We start from the raw sequence: 21,216 nt of genomic DNA on the forward strand, positions 1-21,216 counted from the left end.
TTTTCATAAACCTATGTAGACTCAAGTTTTTAAATTTCTCCTTAGAGTTCCATGGGGCCATGGACTCAGTTACAAGAAGATATTGTTCTGGGGGAAATTATCCCCTAGACAAAGATTGATACTGGAGAGAGAGTCAAGAAAGAAAGAAAGAAAAAGGTGTGAGTCTTTACATGAAAACTAGGCATAATGACATGTTCTGCACATCACAAATATCAATGTGGAACCTCAGTATGGTAGATTGGAGCAAGACATTCTCTCTCTCTCTCTCTCTCTCTCTCTCTCTCTCTGGTATGTGGATGTCTCAGACTGTTATTTGGCATAACAGTCAATTAAACATTTTTGAACCCTTCTACCAAATCAGGCTGTAGCTTTATCTGAAAACATAGCTCAATCACAGTTCAACACTGTCTGCACAGACAAGACTGAACAATGTTTTAACTCTATCATGCAATTAACATCTTTCAGCATAGTTCCTCCCCTCTTCCCCACAACCAAGGCAGCTGGGTAGTTTAGCTGGGACTCAGTCCTCAATGCAGGAGATTATGTTGTTGAGATTGCAGCTCAGGCAAATTGCCTGGATATTTTTCGTTTCCATGAATTTTTAGATATTTTGTGACCTCCAGAACAACAAACAGGCTATAAATATTAATCTGTATTTAATAGTCAGGATGAGACTGAATGGGAAGAACCTCCCAGTTAGGTTATTGTTGATCTATCTGTTCCATTTCTGCTTAAAATAATTAATTAACACCAAATACTCATGCTATAATTCACTCTCACTTGTGCAGACTGCTGTAAAACAACAACTTGACTTTTACTGGTGGCACATTTCCTGGGTGAGAGATAATGGAGCCTTTGTTATTTCAGCTCTGATTTCAACATATGGTTACACTCTGACCTCTAAACCGGATGGGATTTTCTACTGCAATATTTATTTACTTTACAGTGTTTTAATTTCCCACCCAGCTGGCAGTAGCAATATTGCAGAAGGAAGAAGAGGCCTCAGTAAACATCTTCTTTTTACTTTCCATACCTCTGAACAATACAAACGGCCCTCCTAGCAATCTTTACTGTATTACACTCACTCTCTCTCACACACCCACCCACCCACACGCGTTACTGTGTTAACATCAGAGACTCCAAGGCTCTAATAGTGACAAATGGAGCAGCCCCAGCCTTTTACCTTCAAATACGCAGCCTGTCATTCACCTCCCCAATTTCATACTCTTCTCCTAATAGCTGAAAGGGTTAATTGCAACAGACATTTCATATCAAAAGAAAAATTCATGCACCCCTATCAAAGCCACCTCCAACTCATCGAGCTGCAAAATGCGTACCTGATCTGTTGGTTAGGGCAGTCATTACTCCCCTGTACCATTGACTGTGAGACTGACTGGCCTTGATCACATCAGCCCCATGAGCCATTGGCTCAGGAGAACTATCAAAAGGAGTACAGAAGACTAGGGGTTTCCCCCACAGTCATTCATATGTGTTAGCTTGTGAGCTGTTTGGGGGCAGCGACCATCATTTAACATGTGTTGTACAGCACCTAGCACAATGGTGTCCTGATGCATCTGAGGCATCCAGGCATGACTGCGATATAAATGATAGATGAGACTCTTTCTGAGGAGACGGGGTGGAGATTGCATTCATTCAGGTCCAGTGTGTGGACTCTTCATTTGAGCCATCACAGCATTCTGGTGAGACAGGATAACCATGCCCTGGACCTGGTCGAATGACCTTGTAGAATGACCTTCCTCCAGGCCAAAGGTCAGCAGCAGAAGCCAAGGTGTGAATGTCAGCTCCCAGCAATCCAGGCACCTGAATGAAGTATGAGCCTCAAAGCTCAGAACCCCAACTGCTGTGCAGATCATCTGGCAAGAGAGGGCTTTGCAAAAACCAGCTTTTTAGGCCTTGTCTACATGGGAAAGTTTCACTAGTTATGCCAATATAATTATACCAGTATAATTCCACTACCCCCACCCCATGGGAACACTCTTATTCCAGTATAAAATTTCTGTTTCGTTTAAACCTTTTCCCAAGCAACAAAAGCTAAACTAAAAATAGTCATACCAGAATAAGAGTGTCCACACAGGGAATTATACCAGTATAACCATAGCATCTTAAATTCACACCTTAGCTTACACCAGTATGACTTTTCTGAGCAGCCAAGCCCTTATTACAGTGTCTGGAAGGGGAAGACTGAAGCCAGTCGTAAGAGCCTATTACAGTGGGAAAACAATCGTGTCAGTGCCTTGTTACAATGCATTTTGCTTTGGCGCTTCAGCTGGAACCAAGCTGTATTATCGATACTACAGAATTAGTCCTACACATTGTTAAGAATCACAGAATCTCAGGGTGGGAAGGGACCTCAGGAGGTCATCTAGTCCAACCCCCTGCTCAAAGCAGGACTGATCCCCAAGTAAATCATCCCAGCCAGGGCTTTGTCAAGCCTGACCTTAATTAAGGCTTTAAGAATTATTTCTGCTACAGTACTAGTGTAAGCATGGCAGTAATACAAGTCAGGGACAGGATGAGGTTCCGAGGAAGGATGGTCCTGTGATTACTGCACTGGGCTAGGACTCAGGAGCTCTGGGATCCATTTCCAGCTCTACCACAGCCTCCCTTTGTGACCTTGGGCCAGTCACTTAATCTTTCCATGCCTCTAAAATGGGGACAATTCTACCTCCCAGGAGGTTGGAGAGGATAAAATCATTAATGTTTGTGTGGTGCTCTGGCATCATGGTGATGGGAGGGGGGCCATAGAAAAGACTTCTAAAAAACCATGTCTTTAACCCTGGTATGGACTGAGGCTAAAAGTAGTTCCCTAACATGGCTGTAGCATGTTTATTCCTGACTGCACAGGTAATAAAGAGTGGCCTACAACCATGGCTTTGTTTATAGTGCAGCCAGGTCCTTTAAGGAGCATGACAGTGAATGCATGCAAAAGAATCTTTAAAAGTCTGCAGAAAAATCAGGAAAATTCCCCATGATTTTCTGCAAACATCCACCAATCTGTTCTGTTTTTGCATCCCGTTTCCCACTGCCACCGTGTCCCCCTGCTCAAGCACCCTTGAGTCAAACACTTTCCTCCAGCTGTAAGGCAGGTGAATGAGTGGGCGGCTCCATGGCTGCTATTAAAACATCTGGCAGGGGGCAAGGATGGGGACAGCATCAATCAGTGATGCTCCCTTCCGCCATCACCTGTGCCCAGCCTGGAGGGAGAAAAGAAGTTTTTCCGGTGAACTGGACTTCACAACAGTTTTAGGGCCTGGGGTCTTGTCTCACTTACAGCATTTTTTATCGCAGTATAACTCTGCTGGCTTCATTGGGACTGCTCCTGATTTACAACAGTGCAAATGAGAAGATAATCAAGTTCTAAATATTCAGGAGCAGATTTCTCTCTTTTTTGTAAAAACCCTCAGGGTAAAGAGTCTGCATTCCCTAAGGAAGTGAAGTCATTGCCCTGTAGTTGAAAGGGGGTGGAGGGAGGGAGGTGCAGTTATGTGCCGTGAGGACAAACGTTTTCCTAAGCGGAACTCCACTCGCATTAGTAAGTAGGTGTTGAAGGCTGTTACTTTTCACACTAAGGAACGGCAGAAAATGGTGTTATGTGCCACAAGGGCCCTCCTGGCTAGAGGCTGAGCGGTGCTTTGTAAGCCAGGGTATTGCCTGCTGAGGAATTTCAAGATTAACTAGGATTTTGGCTCATATTTGCTTATGAAAATTTCACTCCACATCAAATCTAATTCTGAGAGCTGCCAAAAAAACCCCTAAAGCCAGGACGAGGGAGAAAAATGGACAAGGAAATCTCAAGAAGGCTAAAAACAGAACAGAAATGGGAGCCTATGGCCTCTTCCCTTTACTACAAGGGAATGTAGTGCAGAAGACAGGGAGGCAGATGATGTTTTATTTACTGTAGGGTCACTAGAGCAACTCAAGTTCTGGCTCAGCCTCTTTTAGGAGCCCCCTCCCCCACAATTGTATTTTATTGTATAATTTTTTCCATTTTGGGGAGGGGTGGGGGGAGCAATGGTTGAAAATTGAGACGTTTGGAACCGAAAGCCATAGGCAAGGGCTGACTCTCTGTTGCCCTGCACCTTGTACAATCATTTACCCCAGTGCAAATTGAGTGTAAAACACTCCTGGATCAGACAGGCAGCAATGTGCACCCACTTTGCACTGGCATGAATGACACACAAGGTACGCAGCAGGGTAGTGCAGCTTCAAGCGTAACTGCCTTCCGCGGGTGTGAATATTCGACACTGACAATGCAGGCGCTTCTCTCTCTCTCTCTCTCTCACACACACACACACACACACACACACACACACACACACACACACACACACACACACACACACACACACACACACACACACACCAGGACAGGCAGGGAAAGAGGAGCAAGAAAAGCCACCTCTGCCACCTTACAGAGCCTCTCCACATATTCCTCGAAAATCCACATCTCAAAGAAAATCACTTTAAAGAATTAACTAAACTGATTAGGGAGCTAGAGACTGCTCTCTGCTCTACTCGTGGGTCTATCTAGGCCAGTTCAGAGAGGTCTGAGTCAGAAAAATGATCCAAGGCTTTAATTAGAAATGCCTTCCTGTTTTGCTTGTGCACAAGTTTTTCTTACCTCCAAGGTGCAATTTTGCTACAACAGCCCCCCCTCCCCCCCTTAGGCACTGTTGTATGTGCTACGGCTGTGGTTGGGGAAGGCAGTTCTTTGAGAAGCAATAGCCAGGCCTCTACATTCATTTAAACCCCAGAAGATGTGAGGATGGGACTCATGAGGCTGTGTCTTGGCTGACACACCAGGCATCTCCAGAGCAGAAAGCATGAGCCTCTATACTTGAGCTAAAGAGCCAGGCTTTATGGAGCTGCTGTTGTTTTAACCACTGTTCCCCTAACTCAGCTCAGAGCACGTCTACTATACAGTGATATAGTGACAGCACCCATGTTAGAACTGGTGTGAAACATTTAATAAAAAAGCCGAATTCAGACAAAGATTATGTCATCCAGGTCCTGTCTGTTATATGTGGTCTCCCGAAGCCACCCCACTGGTGGTGTCAAATGTCAGTTATTAGTTATATTACTGGAACATCGACCTTTGCTTCATTGCTAAGGTTTCAGATCTGGCGTGTCCAGTTCTGCTTGGAAACAGAATTCTGACACCCTATGCCCGTGTCAAAGCCAAACTGGCTGGACAAAAGGGTTGCCTTTAAAGTTCATCACAACTTTATGATTAAGGGATGTAGCCATGGCTTGCTGGACCAGACAGGCTGTTAGTGCTAGGAGCAGCCTCAATACAAGCTTGGCTCACAGTTCAGACTTGATGGATGGGAAGATTAATTTATAGGGCCTGATACCTGAGAATCTGGTTTCTAGTTCATTCGGATCTAGAATAGGTGACTGTGCCACCTAGTCAACAAATATGAGGGGTCTGCAGGGATATTAAAGGATGAGTACGTACAACATGGCCACATGTCAGTTAAGTTTCAGAGTAGCAGCCGTGTTAGTCTGTATCCGCAAAAAGAAAAGGAGTACTTGTGGCACCTTAGAGACTAGCAAATTTATTTGAGCATCGGATACATCTGATGAAGTGAGCTGTAGCTCACGAAAGCTTATGCTCAAATAAATTTGTTAGTCTCTAAGGTGCCACAAGTACCCCTTTTCATGTCAGTTAAGGGAGGTGATATTAACCATCTACAGTTATGTGAAGGGCATAAAAGGCAAGGAGGGGAAGAAACGGGTTAGAGCATAGCTAGGCATGACTCAGTGAATATCAGGAAACATTTCCTCACAGTGTGCCCTAGATTATGGAAGTGGCGAAAGCTCCATTGAGAGTGGAGGAAGCCCTGGAGAAGGTACTGTAAGGTGTAATCTTGCACAGAGCCCTCAGGGAGGGACAGAATGACCCAACAGGCCTTTCCCATCACCACCTCCTATAATTAGGGCCTTACAAAATTCACAGTCCATTTTTGTAAATTTCATGGCCATAGCATTTTCAAAATCTTGAATTTCATGATTTCAGATATTTAAATCTTAAATGTCACAGTGTTGTAACAAAACATGAATATGTATTTGAAAACAGCAAGCTATAAACATGTAAAGCCCTTAAGACTCAGCGTTTCTCAACTGGGGGTTCTGACCAAAAGGGGGTCGCAAGGCTATTGTAGGGGGGTCACAGTATTGCCACCCTTCCTTCTGCACTGCCTTCAGAGCTGGGTGGCTGGAGCGCAGCAGCTGCTGGCCTGTCGCCCAGCTCTGAAGGCAGCTCTGCCACAAGCCGCAGTGCAGAAGGAAGAGTGACAATACCATGAGCCCTACAATAGCCTCGTGACTCCTTTTGGGTCAGGACCCCCAGTTTGAGAAATGCTGTGTATTTTGTATAGTTTTACCATATAATATTGGGTACTTTTATAGTATAGGGTAAAAGACAGATTTCACAGGGGAGATCATATTTCACAGTCCATGACGTGTTTTTCATGGTCATGAATCTGGTAGGGCCCTACCTATAATTCTATGATTTCAGTGGCAGACTGTTGCATGGGAGCATTTCCCTTCCTCTCTGACAGCTGCAGGGTGTTGAGAAGGTGGCTGTCCCACTCATGTGTCCAAACTGACTGCAGCCCTTCACGTTTCCACAGCATGAAACTCACCATGTGCATTCCATGCGCATTCATCAGAGCCCCCAGGAAGGAAGGGGACAAGGCAGACGTTCTGCAGACAAATGCTCTGTGCAACACAGGCCTATATGTCCCTGCTCATGTTCTCAGCCCCAAAGGAGAATAGTTCTGCTCTCCTTTGGAGGGTGCTCCATGAACACACTCACTGATCTTGGCTGGAGGAATCAGAGAAGTTAGATAAACCTGCTTCTCCTCTCCCAATGGCCATGCCACCTCAGGTTTTGTTCTCCACCCTGGCTACCCCCAGCCAGCTCCATGGAGGGAGGAGAGGCACTGAGAGGAACAGGGGGTCCAGCTTTGCAATGCACAGGACCCTACTCTGCCAAGGGAGGAGGGAGAGTCAGGACAGGCATGTTTGTGTGGGTGGGTGTCTAGCAAATTTGGTTTCCTCTCCTCCATGCCTGCTGCCAGAGGAAGAACTAGGGTGCGCCCTGTAGCTGCAGAGCTTGCATGTGACATGGGGCTCCCAGTGGGCACGCGCCAAGGAGATATTTTGCTTTGCTGAGGCTTAAGAAGGGTACATGTCCTCACCTGGATGCTGAAAGCATTTGGGGACCCTAAGGCCTGTCCTTTCTGTTCTGGCCAGAAGCTTGCCACCTAGTGGATGCTTCTGGGTTTAACAGGCCTTGAATAAGATGGAATCAGGGTGAAATTCAACCCTGTGCAAAGAGCTAGCACAGGACTTAAGTCCCTTCACTCTCGGGACACCAGCCCTGTGCACAACAGTGCTTGTCACCCCAAACAAGAGCGTGTTACTCAGCCCCACAGTAGTGGTTTATCCCAGATTAGGCTCTAACAAAGCCATAGCTGTGGTCGTTAGGAGCCAACTCATTGGGGTGCTGGCTTTGACCCACTGTTGTAAGAGGCAGTTTTGTGCAAGACATGTCCTGAGCACTTGAGGCAGATACCAAGCGGCATGTGCATTAGTTCATCCGCCCAGATCCCTTGGTGTCACAGGTAGGAACCCGGCAAGGTTCCCTTAGCCTTTGCAATTGAGATGGTGGCGATTCAGAGTCTTCTCACAGGAGCTTTTCCCTGGTGTCCTTGCCTTAAGCTGCCTTACTGTGCAGTGTGTTATCAGCCTTCACACAGAAGCTGGCTGCCCTGCAGTGGCACCGTGATTCCGGTGTGTGCCCACACTGCCCTCTGTAAAGCCCTTTAGGGTGAGCGGGGCTGTGATGTAAATTAGTATCATCTCCCATAACAGCAGCCCTGAGTAATCCCCATCCTCACAGCCTCTGGGTTACCGCAGTGCATGACCTTTAACTCTTCTGGCACGCACCCGAGGAAGCGAGCTGTAGCTCACGAAAGCTCATGCTCAAATAAATGGGTTAGTCTCTAAGGTGCCACAAGTCCTCCTGTTCTTTTTGCGACTACAGACTAGCACGGCTGCTCCTCTGAAATCTTCTGAGTGCAGAACCCTGAGCCAAACCAGCATGGCCACCACAGTAATGCTTTGAGAGGCTGCCACCTTGTGGCATGTTTGGGGAGGATGGCTAGTGGCAGGCTTTCTGGAAGCAGCTGTCAGGGCAAAGGGAATGGAAGGGCCCTGTTGCTACTTACCCCAGTGTGTGAAGAGGTGGAAAGGTGGTATACTCCCAATACTATGGCCCCAGGCTGTCAGAATCCCAGATCCTGGCCCTGGGCTTCTCTGAGTCCCTGGTCTGGTCTGTCTCACCTGCACAGGATATAAAGTCTAAAACAAAGCCAACCCCATTTCAGGCTGCAAGCAAATGTTCTGCAGGGTCCAGGGTCACGCCCGTGTTGTACAGACAGTCTACTGCAAAGCTACTGCTTCCCTTTCCCTTTTCCCACTGTGAGCAAGTGTGAACAAATATGTGAGAGAGTCACACGGCGTGTGTGTGTTATAGTAGTCATCCTTTTCACTAATTGGATGGTGATGCCATTTTTCACTGTGATTCATTAAAATCTGTTGCAAGGCTACCATTAATTATTATTATTTTATTGATCATTTGTTTGTATTCCAGTAGTGCCCAGAGGCACTAGTCTAGACTGGGGCCTTGTTACACCTGGATGAGACAAGCTTGTGCAAATGTGTATATATGTATGTGTGTTTGTGCATGCCTGTGCATCTGTGTGCATGCATACATGGTATGAAGATTTTATCTACATCTATATCTATATTTATGAGAGCCACCTGATTCCTCGTAGCTATGGTATATAGGGCCCAATCTTTCTGCCAAGGAATTCAGTGAGAATTTTGCCATGGATTCAGCAGAAGCAGGATCTGATCCAAAGTCTGAAATTCTTCAAAGCGCTTTGAGCCCTGCACAAAGTGCCATATAAGTCAGTTAGGTAGATCAGTGGTCTCCAAACTGGGGTGCACGCACCCCAGGGGGTGCACGAGATGGTCCCAGGGGGTGTGCGGCAGCAGAAGTGCTGCCAGACGGCACTCTGCCGTTTTTTTTCTTCAGTGGCAGCTCTGCACGTCCACGGCCGGTGTTCCCCTCCGGCGGCCCGCCTGCGATAAGTCTTCCATTCTTCTTCTGTCAGCAGCCCGCCTGCGGTAAATCTTCCAGTCTTCTTCTGGCGGCGGTGCACCTGCGGCTGGTCTTCCAGTCTTCTTCCATCGGAGGTGTGTCTGTGGCAGGTCTTCTGGTCTTCATCCTGGGGGTGCGCGAGCCAAAAAGTTTGGAGACCACTGAGGTAGATAATATTAATTAATTGCTGGGCTGAAGTTTGAATCCCACCAGGAACAGTCATCATAGGGATTTCCCCACTTCACTGCTGGAATTCTAAGAAATGACTCCTCCTCCTAGGGGAGCTTGGCCTGTATGTTCATGCTAGGTTCAATTTCCTCCTGTGCAGTGTGTTAGGAGGAGGCCAAGTGGTCCCTGGGTGCTGGGTCTCGATCTGGTGCCCTCCACCCAGAGCAGAACTTCACCCTCTGGATTCGTGTTTCCCTTTAGAGCACAGCCTCAGCCTCACGTCTTGCAGTGGATCAGCGTAAACACTAAACGTCAAAGGAAAATCCATGGGAACACAGTGTTGACAACTCTCAAGATTTTATTGTGAGTCTAGGGATATTTGGTGTTCCTCCTAAAACCACAGCTCCTGACTAGTTTGTAGCAGTGAAAAGGTGGAAAACATGAACCACAAAGGCTCATAAACCAGAAAGCCATAAACAGAACCCCCAATTTATCTTTTTTGTTAAAAAAAATTATGATTTTCAAGCCAATCTCATGAGCGTTGGGGGCCAGTAGTGGGAACAGACTGGTTTTTGAATTTCTTGGTTTCTGGAGAATGCCCAGGCTATGATGGCCAGGATTCACCAGGCTTCTTCTGGGTTCTGATACTTCTATCCAGGCTGTAATTAGCAAGGAAGAGAGCAAAAGCATAAAAATGACTAAAACTAAAAAGATGTCTTTCCCGCATTGGTCTGGGCAATTTAGTCCAATTATTTGAGATGTTTCACTCATATTATGAGCTCCTAGGCTGGAAATAAAAAGCAGGTAGCACATTGCCTTAAGAGCAAAGAAACCCATTACGCTACGATACAAGAGAGGCAGTAATAGAATGAAGCAGTAATTATCATAGGGACGGCTGACCTCATTGGTGAGTTAAGTGTCTCAATGTGAAACAGAGGCTACTTATCACTAGCAAGGTCAATTCTCTGATTTATCCCTCAATGACAACAATAGCTTTGGGGAAGACTCATGCCCCAGAGCAAGCTAGCAAGCAAATCTTTTCTTCAACTCTCATACAAATAAAATAGAAGCAAAATAGACATTAACATTCTTATTGCAGGGCACTGCATCATTCAGGAGTGGGGAAAACACTGAGGGCTTGTGTTGTTTGTGCAAAAGGAGCTGAGGCCAGGATGGGAAAATTCCGACTGAGCAAAGGAATCATAGAGTCATACAAGTTATAGATAGAAGAGACCTATTAGATCATCCAATTCACCCTCCTGCTAGACCCGAACTGGTCCCTGTTGTGTTTGTTCTTTCGGTTTGTCCAGTCTAGTTAACAAAGGCCCAAGCAACTGGGCTTGGACACATGGTTCCGGTGTCCATCCTTCCCAGCCCAAAAATTAACACTCAGGATGATTAATTACTGGGATTCTGCCAGTGTGGAAGTACTGAAGGGAAATATAAAACAGAGGGCAATTGGCTCTTGCTCCCTCAGGACTAGCCATGGATTTACTCCAAACAATCAGACCTATGTCACCTGTGTCTGATGTTTCTTTCACTGCTTGGTGGCTTGTTTCTTTTTAAGTAGCACTTAAGTTCTGTGCTAAGCCCACCCCCCCAACCCATTCACCTGCCTCCTCAGCCTGTTGGTCTGAGAAAAGCCAGTTCTCGTTCTCAGCTCCTTGCCCTGTAAATCGCACCATTTATGGTTAGTACAATGCAGATTTCTCAGTCATGGATCCTGATACAAAAGGAACAAATGGCAAATGTCTTAAAAATGTGGCAAACTGAATTTTGAAAAAAGGGCCTGTTTTTCAGGAGGGAGGCATGAACAGACCTTTATGTTTTATAAAAATAATAATACACAGCTGGATGAAGAGCTCAGGTTTCCTAACATCTGGAGTGAAACCAGCCCATCCACTCTTCAATACCCGGTTGTTCCCTGGACAGGAATATCCTGAATAAGGTGTTAAGTCTACTAATTGCCTATTGCTATTAGCCATCTTTGTCTAGCAAGATGCTGTGATATCTGAGAAAACACAGAAATCCTAACACTAGAGACACGTTTCCAATGCCTGTGTGTGGTGTGGGATGGAACTGCACACATGGCAGCCTTCAGGCACGGGGGGGGGGTCAGAAAGGAGTAGCCTGCCTCTCTAACCCTTTCCCAGCCTGGGCTGCCTCCATCTCTCATTCTGCAGGAAGAGGCGCGTGACTGGAGACAGCAAGTTGGCTTCTGACACTGCAAGGAGCTGAAACGGAACGGGTAGTTGATTGTGAAAGGGGAAACTCCAGCAAATGAATGAGCATTGCCCAAGAGGGCTGTCCCCAGAAGGACTGACCCAAAGTTCCTGGTTATCATTTTCATGGATGTTCATGTAACATACTGGCAAAGAGTTTGCTCTAACCCTTGCTAGTGGCCAGTCCCCTACTTCAAAAACAGCACCCTATTATTGCTACCAGCTCACTCAGCTACTCCTTTAGCTCTGTTGCCAGTGGAGTGCGCTGTGGTGCGGGAGGTCTGAAGGGCAAACCCTGCTGATAGCTCTTGAGTGTGTGAGTGGGTTTGCTCTGCTGACAAGCCTGTACTGTTTGCCCTTTGGGCAGGCGGGTGTCTTCCCTGCAGCCTGATATGAAGTGACTTGGGCAGGAATCTTGCTGAGCATGCCCTGACCTGACCTGCTCCAGGAAGAGAGTGGCAGCAGAGTCTGGAGCTCAGGGCTGAGCTCTCCTTACTGTTATGGAGTAGCACAAGGAGAAAGAGCATTATGTGTGAGTTTACGCTCTCGCTCTCATTCTTATACATAGCCCTCTACCTAACCTATTGCATTTCTGCTGCAGGCATCACTTTAGGACTGGGAGCTCGGTGTTGTGGCAATTCTTGTAGATCTCATTCAGCAGTAGAAATGGCTCTCTCTCTAATCTGGGCTGCTTTTAGAAGAGTTCATTATGCCACAGCACAGATGAACATCTCCAAAGTACCAGTGAGGGCTAGAGAGCAAGTATTACCTAGACTTGTCCACTGCTATCTATCATATCAATATTAGAAATCATCTTGCCGTCCTCATGCGGAAAAAGATCCATTGACTTTGTCTGGAATTTGCTTGCATAAAGGACTGCAGGATCAGGCCAGTTCTTTGTCATGATCAACAGGAATCAGGTCCAAAGATGAGATCCCAGCTGCTGTTATTACTTGTGGAATTTGTTAAGTGAAATCCCTAAACCAGCAGAAATTCATGCTCCTACCACATGCCTTCCCAGCTGCGAATGCTACAGAAAGATGGATTACAATTATGATCACAAAAACAATTTATATTTTCTGTAGGGCCTTTCATTCTGCAGGATCCCAAAGCACTTACTAACTCAAACTACACACAGTCACACTAGCTGCCACTGAAAATCTGGTGTGTAACATAGCCACTGGTTAGCAGCAAGCAGGAATGTGACACACAGAAAAAGAGAAGAGTCTTGTACCCAACTGAAACTGCAGTGCAGAGTTTAGTTTGGCAGAAATGTAAATTGATCAGGGCAGTGGAGTTCACACACCAACGCTTACACAAAGTGTCATGGGACCTTCAAGAATCACACAGAATCAGGACCATGATTTTACACCACAGCCAACTGTCTATAGCTGGTATGACTATGCCCTTCACCACCTTGCTCGGGTACTAGCTCAAAGGACAGTAATGGCAACTCTACTTCTAGCAGGCCTAGATGTTACTTGGAGATCTCCCATTCCAGAACCTACCTGCCATAACCCTGTTGACCTTCAGAGATGTGGTAGTGTAAGAAGACAAAGTGGTCAGGCTGCATGAGTCCTAGCGATTCAACTGCCTCTTACCATTTAATACGTTATTTCATTTTAATAATGTAATCCGATTATTAGCAGTTGATCTATCCCCAAGGATGTGTCACTGTCAGAGAGCTGACTGAATTGGACACTGCCCTCTGGGTCTGTAACCCTGTGAGCTGAAGCATTAAGTTGAGCCAGAACAGTTAAGTGAAACAATCCCAGTTCCTAGAAGGATATTTGATGGCATCCCCATCATAACTCATCTGCAGACGGAATCTGGAACTAGGAGAGGTGTGTGCCTAGGGAAGGCCAGGAACAGCACTGGTATAATCAATCCATATTCCTAGAAACAGGGTGAATACAACTGGCAGAGGACTAGGGAAGTCTAAATTGCAGACAGCCGATTATTAATCAAAGCCTGCTAGTAAATTCACTTTTTCAAGCACAACTATGTAAAGTGTAAAGTGATTGCACTGCGAATTACGGACTAATCTGTCTAAGCTTTGCAGCATCATGAAAGGTCTTATTAGCAACTTGAAGGAAATTTCCTCTTTCATTCCCAAGGGGTTGTTCATGGCACTAAGGAGCTTCCCAACAGCCACAGGATTCTTCGTGCGAGACTCGATATTTACAGAACAATCCTGTAATTAGGTGACTGACTACAATTAACGTATACCCTAGTCACAAGGAGACAGCAGTGGACAGGTATTTTGCACCTCTGCAACTGTGTCTCAGACTCAACATAGAGACTTCGGAGAAACCTCTTTTCCAGCCAAAACGGCCCTTTTAGGTATTCATGCCAGCTCCTTTTTTATAATCTTCTGAATGGGAGAAGACAGTTCAGGCACTTTGTCTTCAGGAAGGAAGCCATTAAATTATTAGCACTTTGAGAAATTAAACGATATAACTTATGGCAGAATAAGTTTAGCAAAATGTTATAATGTAAGAAAACAATTAAAAAGAGTTATATAAGGTTGGGTGGCTTCTTTATTGCAATAGAGTGAGCAGTTAATTGATTGTCATCTTGTTATAATGCACCAGGGCAGTTGTGGCAGCAAATAGAGATGTGTCTGTTCGGGAAGTGCTAAGACAAAATGAAGAGAAAGGGAAATGGGAGCAGACAGCAGTCTGCCATCCTCCGTTCCAGCGCCTTGTACCTGCCGGGAAGAGAATAGGGCTAGAGCACTTTCCTCCTCCTCCCCCCTCTTGTCTCTTACTTCCAAGTCCCAGTGCTTCAGCATTTAATTTTTTGCTCTCTTCTCTGCTGTGATGGGGGGAGAAGTGCTACAGGAGTGGGGCCCTAACAGGGTAGGAGCAACAAAGGAGAGCATCCAACACCAGCAGCAGAGCAAGCTGGGGAGCCAAAACAACACACTGCACCAGCTCAGGCCACTCCAGCCCCAATGCCTGTTTTCGCCCCCTAGCGCAAGGCCCTCTGGATCAGGGCAAGGCACTCTTGAAGGACACTGCTCTATGAACAAACAGAAGCCCTTGCCCTCCAGGGCTCTTAGTCCAGCTCCTTGCACAGAATCACTGGATTGGATCATAGTAATCAAGCTCCTCAGGGCCCCATTGTGCCAGGCCAGGCACAAACAGCGAGGCTCGATTCCTGCCCCAAAGCGCTCACAATCTAATTAGAGTGGAGAAAATTAAATTGGAGACAACAACCTGGAAATAATCTCCCCTGTCATTTCTCTGGTGCCTGGGGGTGAAGCTGGGGGGTGGGGGTCCCCACTCCCTTTAATTGATGAGGAAGAAGAAGGGGTGGCCTTTCTTCTGTCAGGCAGTGGCTCTTACAGTTAACCTTGTGGGATTCACTAACCCCAGAGGCTGACTCTTCCAAGTCACCTTTAATAAGACACTTCCTTTGGTGAAAGCACATGTGCCCCTCTGTGCTCTAGCCTGAGCCACAACCAAAACAGAAAGGTTCAGGCCCTGTAGGTTCAAAGGCGGGAATTTGTCAGGGCAGATCAGGGTCCTGGCTACTGTGACAGGAACAATTAACTGACTCAGATTTGGCAGGGGCCTCACTTACCCACATGCATACAGGGCTCATTCCATCTCTGGCTCTGGGGCAGGAATGGTGTATAGGGATTAGAGAAGGGGACCTGGGGTCAAGACTCCTGGGGTCTAATTCATGGTCCCAGTACAGATCTTTGGAGTACCCCACTATTTACCTCAATCCACTGTGAAAACTGAACATTTATTCCTATCCTTTGTTTCCTATCTTGTAACCAATCACTGATCCATGAGAGCACCTTCCCTCTTATCCCATGACTGCTTAGTTTGCTTAAGAGCCTTTGGTGAGGGACCTTGTCAAAGACTTTCTGAAAGGCCAAGTACACTATATCCACTGGATCACTGTTGTCCACATGTTTGTTGACCTCCTCAAAGAATTCTAATAGATTGGCAATGCATGATTTCCCTTTACAAAAGCCATGCTGACTCTTCCCCAACATATCGTGTTCATCTCATAGTTCAGTTCTTTACTGTAGTTTCAACGAATTTGTCTGGTACTGAAGCTAGACTCACCAGTTTGTAAATGTCAAGATTGCCTCTGGAGCCTTTTTTAAAAAAATGGTGTCACATTAGCTATCTTCCAGTCATCTGGTACAGAAGCTGATTTAAGTGATAGGTTACATACCACAGTTAGCAGTTCTGCAATTTCATATTGAGTTCCTTCAGAACTCTTGGGTGAATACCATGTGGTCCTGGTGACTTATTACTGTTTAATTTATCAATTACCAATTCCAAAACCTCCTTTACTGACACCTCAGTCTGGGACAGTTCCTCAGATTTGTCACCAGAAAAGAATGGCTCAGGTGTGGGAATCTCCCTCATATCCTCTGCAGTGAAGACTGATGCAAAGAATTCATTTAGCTTCTCTGCAACGGCCTTGTCTTCCTTGAGTGCTCCTTTAGCAACCTGATCATCCAGTGGCTCCACTGATTGTTTGGCAGGCTTCCTGTTTCTAATGTACTTTAAAAATTGTTGGGTTTTGTGGAGTTTGTTAGATGCTCTTCAAATTCTTTTGTGGCCTGCCTAATTACACTTGACTTGCCAGAGTTTATGCTCCTTTCTATTTTCTTCAGTAGAATTTGATTTCCAATTTTAAAAGGGATCTTTTTGTATATAACAGCCTCTTTTATTCTGTTGTTTAGCCATTGTGACTTTTCTTGGTCCTCTTACTGTTTTGTTTTTGTTTGGGGTATACATATAGTTTGAGCCTCTCTTATGGTGTTTTTAAAAAGTTTCCATGCAGCTTGCAGGCATTTCACTCTTGTGACTGTTTCCTTTTAATTTCTGATTACCTAGACTCTTCATTTTTGTGTAGTTTGTCTTTGTGAAGTTAAATGCTACTGTGGTAGGTTTCTTTGATATTTTCCATCTACAGGGATGTTAAATTTAACTACATTATGGTCACTATAACGGAGTGATTCAGCTGTATGCACCTCTTGGACCAGATTTTGTGCATCACTTAGGACTAACTCAAGAATTGCCTCTCCCCTTGTGAGTTCCAACATTAGCTGCTCCAAGAAGCCGTCATTAATGGTGTCTAGAAATTTTATCTCTGCATCTTGTCTTGAGGTGACATGTTCCCAGTCAATATGGGAATAGTTGAAATCCCCCATTATTATTGGGTTTTCTGTTTGTGTAGCCCCTCTATACATTTCAGCATCACCAGCACCAGCCTGATCCGGTGGTCAGTAGTATATTCCTACTGCTATACTCTTATTATTCAAGCATGGAATTCCTATCCATAGAGAGTCTATGGTAGTTTGATTCATTTAAGATTTTTACTATATTTGACTCTACGCTTTCTTTCACATATAGCGCCAATCCCACAAGCATGACAAAATTCCTACACATTTTGTACCCTGGTATTACTGTGTCTCATTGATAATCATCATTCCACCAAGTTTCTGTGATGTTGGTTATATCAATATCCTTGTTTAATGCCAGGCACTCAAGTTCACTTATCCAAGTATTTCAACTTTTTGCATTTGTATACAAGCACTTATAAAATGTGTCAATATTTAGCTGTCTGCCTTCATGTGATATAATTGAATAGGCTCTTAGCTCCTACCTGTACTTTATCAGCTTCTATCTTCTCCTCTTTACTAGGATATAGAGTATCCCTTTTAATAAATCCTCCCCTAAGGGATGTGTCCACCCCAATTACCTGCCTCATGGGGAGGGTGGGGTCTATGAAGCTTCATTAATTAGCATTTGAAAAACACTGAAGGGGGGCGGAAAATGGAGCTGGACCTGGAGCTAGAAGAAAGGCGAGCTCTTCCGGGGGAATCTCTTTCTGGTGGGATTCTGCTCCTAAATCACAGCCTAAAATAAACCACCTTCCTTAGTACAGAGAAATATCATAGCAGCTTTCAGGGTTGCTGTTGGGTCGTGTATTCTGAAGGGGACAGTGTAGTGGGTTTCAAATCCCAGCAGGGTCTGTCCATTAGTAATATATTCCTAATGTGCCTGGGTCTTTTAACTGAGATTCAAAACCTGAGGTTCTGCCTGCCTGATAGTCCTACCCCATCCCCCATTGCTGTCAGGCACACGTGGGTTTTGGCAGGAGATGGCAGGTGTAGAGCCAGGACATGGATTATATCCTCTGCCAGATGCATGGCATGAATGTTGGTTGTGCTTTGGCAAGCTGGGATTTGAAGGGTTAAAAGTCTGCTGTGAGTTTTGTGGCTTCTTTCCAAAAGGTTTCAGTTAACACCAAAGGTCTCCTGGTAGCTCACTCTCTTTAATAGATTTTTCCCATTGACTTCTCACTTTATTGACTATCATTTCCTTTTCTGCAGGGGAGCTATTTTCTGGGTCAGTGATCCAACCAACTTAAAAGGGATTTCATTGATTAGATTTTCTTGGTGGTTACTTCAGCCATGATGGGTAGAGTTGCTAGTACCTGCTAACAGCTCCTCTGCTCCCAACTAGCTACCCAACACAGGCCCCATACACCTTCCTCACCAATGGTGTTTGCGTTTGCGTGCCTCTTCTTTACCTTTATTGAGTGCTGTGTAATTGTTTGCACCTTCTTCATTTCCTTAAATAGCTCATCTGATTTTCACTTCAATACAGCATGTCAACTGCCCTCAGGACACAGTGGAAGCTGCTAGCAAAGTTCTTTCTGTTGCTGTTACGCATTGGGCCAGATACTCAGCAGGCATTAACTCCATTCACTCCAGTGGAGGGGCCCCAGTATGCAGTGGCTGAAGAGTTAGTCCTTTATTTCTACAGCGTCATGCCTGTGCAGTGGGGAAGCCACAACAAACAAGTCACAGGTTCTAAGGAAGAGCAGAGTGTTGGGCCTTTTCAAAAGCAGCTGAGTGGTTTAGGAGCAGATTCCCCCAGAAGAGCTCGCCTTTCTCCTGGCTCCAGTTCCAGGCCCCTCCCAAAACCTAGGAATATTTTGCCATTTCCTGAAACCTGCTCTGCTTGGCTATTCTCAGAACCTTCTCCTCCCCCGACTGCTTTGTTCCAACTACAGAGCAGAGTAACCTCCAGCATCACTCTAAAGAACCATTTATGTCTCTAAACCATCATATGTCTGAAGTGCCCATTACCTGAGCCTTGACCCTTTGGGCTCATTAAAGGTCTCGCAGCACTTTTCACAGGACTGCCCTCTCCCTTCCCAACCACACCCGTACCTGTGTTTTTGAAAACTTAGGATGGGGTTGCAATGACATACACAGTCCACTAGAGGCCACTCTCCAAAAGCATGCTGTCAGTGCATCTCAGTGTCATTTCTGCATCCGATGAAGTGAGCTGTAGCTCACTTAAGCTTATGCTCAAATAAATTTGTTAGTCTCTAAGGTGCCACAAGTCCTCCTTTTCTTTTTGTTCTAAAGCTGTGGTTTCCAACCTGTGGTTCGCGGATCACTGTGGGCTCGCAGACTATGTCTAAGATTTCCAAAAGTGTTTACAGCTCCATTTGAATTTTTTAGGGGTTTTCAAATGGAAAAAGGTTGAAAACCACTGCTCTAGAGCACGGCAGCTAAGTGGAGATACTGCAAGTTTACCCTCTAGAAAGTGAGCAAGTGAAACTGTATACGCAGCTCTGAGTCACAAAGGGCCTGATTCATGGGGTGAGGGAAGGGGCAAGGATCCTTCCATGCTGTCACAGTAGTGTCCCTTTACTCAGGGGAGAAGTCTCTGAACAGCAGTAAGACCCAGTCCGTGGCTTTTACACAGTGCACAGGGGGTACTGACTGTTGGCTGGTGGGCTGGGATGCAGTATGGCCAGGAATCCAGCCATGTTGCAAGGCCTGAGGAAGATGTGCAGAGACTAAGAACATTTTTCACAGCTCTGGGTTTTCCATGTGGCCTGGGTGCTCTGGTCCCCCTCCTCACTCCCAACGCACATTTAAAATTAAGAGGTAGTTATCAGCTGTTGATTGCATTTATTTTCTGAGAGTCCATGAAATGTACAAACCCCAGAGATTTACTCAGGGCTGCACTGGTGACCAATAAGCTGTGCTTCTGTTTCTGTTATGTTTGTCCAGTGACTCCTCCTCTCTGGATAGTCTGGATTATGTTGGTATCTGGACAGGACACATTTTGTAACATTAAAAACTGTGACTGTGTCCCCAGCTGCAGAGATGCATCTTGTAAAGAAATCTGAAAGACAAGCTGGTCAAAAAATTAAAACCTATTTTAATGAAAAAGTTGTAAAATTTTGGACTTGTTTTAATTTCAAAATGTTCAAAACAAACTCATTTTTCATGTTTTCAAAAAATGTTCAATTAATTAAAGGGATTTTTTGGGAGGGTGTGAAAATTTTATAGGAAACATTATTAAAATGGTGATTGAAATCTTTCATGTACCAAAACTGATTTTGCAGAAAGCAAAAAATATTTTTAAAAATTCAGTAAAAATATATTGAAACAAGAAAGGCACATTGTGCATGAAAAAATTTGGTTTGAAAAACTAACAAAAATTCATATGAAAATTTTTGACTGACTCCATGAAAGACAGCTTTAATTCAGGCTGCGCTTGCAGGTAGTGTGGTCTGCACTTTTACTTGTTGGGATGTTGGCAGCAGTGTGTAAATGGTGTCATCTTCCCTGAGCAGTGATTTATTTGTATGGGAAAAGCCAGGGAAAATCTTTGTGAGTAATGGAAAAAGACACTAGCAAATGCCCAGCAGGGAACAATCCTGTACTGTCAGATGGACTGACTGATCTAAGGGGTCTTCTCTAACTTCTGTGGTGAGTCTGCGTCTGGACAGGAGTTTGATGTGCTATAAGTCACCACCACCAGATGGCAGTATTGGAAGCAATATCTAGCACTCAAAGGCCCACATGTCACTGAAATGTTCAGCGATGGTACTTCATGTACCTTGTGTTCCCAGTTGAGGCCAGTAACTCTTTGTACTTTCACCCACTCATTCGTACACCCCATCCCCATTCTGGCTTCCTCTCTCTCTCTCTCTCTCTCTCTGGAACGTGGAGGATTTTCCATGTCTTTGAGCAGAACCAGAGCAGACTGAGGGGAGGTGGCTGAGGTCTGGGGGACTCTGAGATGAGGAAGGGTTTCTCTTTCAAAGGCACTCTCTGAGGTTTGAGTTTCATTAGAATCCCTCAGTATTTACTCACACCAGCCGCCACAGTGTGGCGTTAGACATCAACAGTACAACAGGAAAAGTAAAATACAGAGCCTGTGATTGAAGGATCCCTGTCACCCATGGACCCGTGGCACTGGGTCTCCCAGAGTGGAGCTGGGCACGGCCATATGTTCATGTTCGGCAACAGAGTTAGCAGAGCTCTGGAATACTTCAAACTTTCTCACCACATCCTTTCCCCCTTGACCTGTATGTTTGTTTCCCTCTAAGTGTTTAGTCCCTTTCCAGACCTGGATGAAGTTAAAATATTTGTTTTGCTTAAAGGGCTTCCACCTTCAATGAGGCTGGGAATGTTGATTCCCATGAAACCTTGAGGTGGCCCAACTCATCTCACTCCTGATGAGCTACAGGGGGCCCTTGACCTTCCAGCGCAGTCATGTCATATGGCAGCTGCAATTCCAAGCGTGTTTAAGGTTCACAGATGTCTAACAATAGCCAAAT

This window comes from Lepidochelys kempii, chromosome 27 (genome assembly GCF_965140265.1).
Source record: "Lepidochelys kempii isolate rLepKem1 chromosome 27, rLepKem1.hap2, whole genome shotgun sequence".
In the NCBI taxonomy this organism is placed as follows: domain Eukaryota; kingdom Metazoa; phylum Chordata; order Testudines; family Cheloniidae; genus Lepidochelys; species Lepidochelys kempii.